Below are 5,444 nucleotides of genomic sequence, written 5' to 3'. Positions count from 1 at the left end.
ATGTACTGCCTCAGAGCAATGTCTAACCTTATCAACATTAGTGTAGACACCCAAGACAAGCTGGGTAAGGTAGTAGGTAGTAGGTAATTATTCTGTCAAGGAATGCATGGTGCACGTGTTCTTGTTCCAACAAGGGAAGGTCGGGTAGCCTAGTGGTTAAAGCGTTCGCTCGTCACGCCGAAGACACGGGTTCGATTCCCGACATGGGTACAATGTGTGAAGCCCATTTCTGGTGTTCCCCGCGGTGATATTGCTGGAATATTGCTAAAAGCGGTGTAAAACCATACTCACTCACTGGAAAGGTATTCAGTCACCACAAGCCGTGTCAGTTTAATTTAGGTTAAAACTTTCATTTTGTATATTTTATGCCCGAATGAGTTATTTCACGGGTGGCCTAGTCGTCTAAGGCGCCGCGATTCGCTGTGCAGAGTTGCGTCCCTTGGGCACGCCAGAAACCTATGATTGTGGGTTCGAATCCCGGTACGCCCCGATTATGTTTCTAGGTTTGTCAGCACCATACCCGTGCTCTTGGGTTTCACCGAAGTGGTAATTATAAACGTCTGAGACCTTCATCACTTCGGGCTTCCCTCCCACATTAAGCTGACACGTCGTGATATAACTGGAATACTGTTAAAAGCGGCGTTAAACCCAACTTACTCACTCACTCACTATATTGCTAACTGGGCTTACGTAACGCTGCACTGCGAGTTACGTCGACTCGGACAACTGAGCCACCCGTACCCGCATATATTGCTGGAACACTCCTGAGAGCGTAAGACCAAACTCACACACCCACTAGTGTGCACGTGAAAGGAAACACCGATTTGATAGATCTTAGGCGTATACCACCTTGATATAATCAACGAGCATGGTTTGGTGCAGACAAACCAAGGGTATGAGATTCGAACCAACAACGTAATATTTATTGTCATTACTTCTCAACAGAAGTTTTGGATTGAAGATATCTTTGAATTTATGATGAGTATGTGTGTTGAAGTGTGTATATGCCTAAATCAAGAAAACACAACGTTCATGTTGGTGTCTGAATATGTTCAAAATGCGCAAAAAGCCAGTCCAGTTAAATTTTACGCCAGTTAAAAGATAGTACTTGTTGTTACCCTGTTTGGCGCTCGACATTAAGGGGCTAAAACAAGGACTGGTCGGCTCGGAGTCAGTATGCTGTGTCTGAGTGGGGTATTCATGTTTAACTGCGGCATGGTATCTCAGTGTGCTAGCACTATAAATCGGCATCAGTTCGGACTAGTACAAACAGCCACACCCACACACTTGCATGCACGTCGCTATATAAGTGCAATAATCTTGGACGCGACGTTAAACCCAATTTCACCCCACCTCACCTCCACCTCAATGGTTTTAGGATACACTGAAGAGCTGCAGCTGTTCGTGAAGCAGTTGGTACTTTCGGGAATGCCGAATAAAACGAATAAGGAACGAATAGAAAGATGAAACTTTATATTCTTGATTTGAAGGTTTGTCGCCCGTTCTAAGAAAAACCTGGTGTTAAGTTAGCCAGGTTTGAGTCCCTGTGTTTGGTTTAACACAAGGACTGGTCGTCTCAAAGTCAGTATTCTGTGTCTGAGTTGGGTATTCATGTTAACCATGGTATCTCAGTGTGCTAGCACTATAAATCGGCATCAGTCCGGACTAGTACAAGCAGCCACACACTATATATATATATTAGTACAATAATCATGGACGCACCGTTAAACCACATTTCACCTCACCTCACCTCACCTCACCTTACCTCACCTCACCAAAACCAGGATTACATTGTTTTAATTTTTAAAAAGTCAGTTTTCTACTCAGAAATCCCAGCTAGCAGTTAAAACACATATGTGCGGAAAAGGAATTCCACTGTGGCGTACTTAGGTCACGTGTAACCTAAAGTCTTCCAGCCTTTAGGTATCCATCAATAGCTTCCTTTAATAAAAGTTCAGTCTCCAGTAGGGATTTCGGGACAAGACAGAATCCCAGTATGGACGTGTCTGTCACATAATGTTGCAATGTGCGACCAAGCTGATTGTAGGGTTTCCCGCGTCGAGGATTGTTCTTCCTGCCGTCCACCATTGGTTACTTGACCCAGATTGTAACATAGCTAAAATATTGCTGACAGTGACGTAAAACAATATTCACTTAATGTATGGGTGTTTGTTATTTTCCTTTCAATTAATTCCTGTTGTCTGTGCCGTGAATGTAGCAAATCTGGACGTAAAACTCAACGAACTCCCCCACTCTGTTTATTCCAGGGCGGTCGGGTAGCCCAGTGGTTAAAACGTTCGCTCGTCATGCCGAAGACACGGGTTCGATTCCCGACATGGGTACAATGTACGAAGCCCATTTCTGGAGTCCCCCGCCGTGATATTGCTGGAATATTGCTAAAATCGGCGTAATACCATACTCACTCACTGTGTTTATTACAGGTCGGTCAACCACTGCTTCCACTGTTGCATCTCCTTGTTCTTAAACCGGTAGCAATTTGTAGAAACACCATGAAAGGCGGGTTTGAAATGGGTTTGTGTTTCAATGATAATGCATGTATACCATATTTCCCGAGACATTTGCGAGATATATCAAGTCCCTTGCTATGAAGGTAAGTCATATAGAGTAAGTATAGTTGTTTAAGTTGCTGAGACAGTTTACGTCAAAGATTAAGATACGAAAAATATAAACTTACATCAAATTGGTTAAACAAAAATAAAATTATGACATCTAATGTCAGCTACCTTGATTCATTTCGTTTTCATAACCAAATGATGCCTTCATGTCTTAAGCCCCTATCTTACATTCACGAATCTGAACACGAATGAACACGATTTAACGTTTTTTTAAATCGTGTTAGAACGTATGAAGGTCGCGCACTCATTCGTGTTCATTCGTGTTAAGTCGTGGTCGGTCGCGCGCGGTCGTATGGACGTCGCAGCTCGGCTTAAATCGTTGCAATGACAAAAATTATAACACGATTTAAGTCGAGCTGAAAAGTCGCGTTCAGTCGTATGAAATTCGTATGAAGGTCGTATGACAGTCATGTTCAATCGTATGAAGATCGTGTTCAGTCGTATGAAGATCGTGTTCAGTCGCGTTCAGTCGTGTTGGTGAGCGTGGGAAGAAACTCATACGACCTTCATACGTTTCAACACGATTCAACACGACGTTCATACGCCTTTCATACGACTCTCATACGCCTGAACACGAAATCCATACTTTTGTCATACGACCGGAAAAGCCCATCACGTGACTGAGTGAGACTATGGGAGACCCCCTGAAAGTGAAAGTTCACTCTGCAGCCATGCCAAACCTCAGGCGGCCGAAACGGAAGCTCCTCCAAGCAAAATCTTCGAAAGCGAAACATCCTTCACCACCAACCATGGATGAACATCCACCCGATACCCAGGGAAAAGATGAGCCAGCTGAAACCTCTGAACCACCACCAAACTCTGCTTCTTGCAGGTCTTGTTCGTTTTCTGAACATGGTGAAGACTGACACAGAAATGCTGTTGCAATGCAGCTTATATACTACATGACCCACGGGACCAAAATAAACAAAAATATGTCGTATGAAGGACTTGCTCAGTCGTATGGAGATCGTGTTTATTTTTTTTGCGTAGTCGTATGGACATCGTAATGATTCGGGTTTAATCGTATGGCGGTCGTGTTGATTCGTGTTCAGTCGTATGAGGGTCGTTTTTGGTCGTATGAGGGTCGTGTTTGGTTAAGAAATTTGCATAAACCACAAGGTCAAGCACGAATCAACACGATTTTTTAACTTTTCTTAAATCGTGTTCGCAATTTCTTAAATCGTGTTTGTGAGATAGGGGCTTAAGAATTGTCTATACATTGTTATACAATGCCCCTGTTTCCCACCCTGTAGGCTACTCTATCCTAAAACACACACACACAATTGTTATTTCGCGAAGACAATATTTTAAAACGCATATAGAGTGGACAAAACTGTCAGACTCATTCAAGTTGTCTTTTGTTTGCCATCGCACAACGCATACCAGTATGTACAGAAGACGCTGAACACTTTCAATCTGTTCGAGCCCTGGGCCCACTTGCACAAAGCGATCTTAGCACTACGACTATTGTAAGCCTATGTTAAAGTATGGGAGTTACGATCATCTTAGCGCTAAGATCGCTTTGTGCAAGTGGGCCCTGGACTGCCCCGGACGAGACCAACTCGTTTGTTCCGTCACCTGTACAATACAGTGATGAAACAAATAGTGTATATTTTGGAGCTTGGTAATGGTATTTCGCAATCTGTAACGAGGCTGTAAATGGCCTCAGCATTTCTGAGGAATGATAATAGAGTGCGCCTTATATGTGTAGGGGAACATTAATATATATAATCATCATTCTGTATTTCAACTTCGATACAATTTTTTATTTACATTTTATTGTTTTATTTTTCAACTGTGCAGATTCATCCTTTCGATAAGCGTGAACTGTGTGGGGAATCCGGGTCAGGATAGAACCCAGTTTTACGAATGCCTGTCGTAAGACCCGCCCATGATGGTGGTCCGCTAGTCAGAATCTGTGGCTGATTACCTGTTATATTACCACTAACGGTCGACGCCTCCGTGGTCTAGTGGTAGAGCGTCCGCCCGGAGTGCGGAAGGTCCGGGATTCGGTCCCCGACTTCAATATAAGACCAAGTCGCAGATTATCTTTTGCGCTTTTATTTTTCAATATAATCTCCATTCAACCCAATACACTTATTCCATTTTTCCTTCAAGCTTTTAATACCTCTTTTATAGAAATCCGCAAATTGGCCCTCTAACCACGCCTTTGTGGCAGACTTTATGTCCTCGTCTTCCTGGAAGCGTCTTCCACGTAGGGCAGATTTCATTTGCCGGGACAGGAAATAGCCACTGGGGTCTAAGTCTGGCCTGTACAGTTAAATCACCCACCCTACAGCCCAGACTTAGCCCCCAGTGACTATTTCCTGTCTACCCGACCGCCCCGTTACAGCAAAGAGTTCGCACTTCATTTTGTCATGGTAGAATGGAGATAAACCTACTGTGTTTAAAGATTCGAGGTTTGTTTGTTGTTTAACACCGCACTCAGCAATATCCCAGCTATGTGACTGACGTGAGCTAGCCATATATGAACTTTTATCTCCTCAGTTTGGATGACATGGAAATATACTTTTATAGTTGCACAAATACCAGGAAACGCCACTTTGGTAGTATGTCCTATGTTGAGGACTTCCAACTCATACGCCGGACTGACGGGCTGGGGTGGGGGAGTCCAGTGTATGTACCTCACAGACTTCACAGTACAAGGAAGTTGGTTTGTTGGTTGTTTTGTTTCCTGTAGATAGGCGCACATACTGTTTGTTTGTTGTCTAACGCCACAGTCAGCTATATCCCAGCTATATGACGGCGGTCTGTAAGTAATCGAGTCTGCACCAGACAATCCAGTGA

The sequence above is a fragment of the Haliotis cracherodii genome, unplaced genomic scaffold, assembly GCF_022045235.1.
Source record: "Haliotis cracherodii isolate W230 unplaced genomic scaffold, xgHalCrac1.p SCAF_7, whole genome shotgun sequence".
Lineage (NCBI taxonomy): Eukaryota > Metazoa > Mollusca > Gastropoda > Lepetellida > Haliotidae > Haliotis > Haliotis cracherodii.
This window is presented reverse-complemented; position numbering follows the sequence as displayed.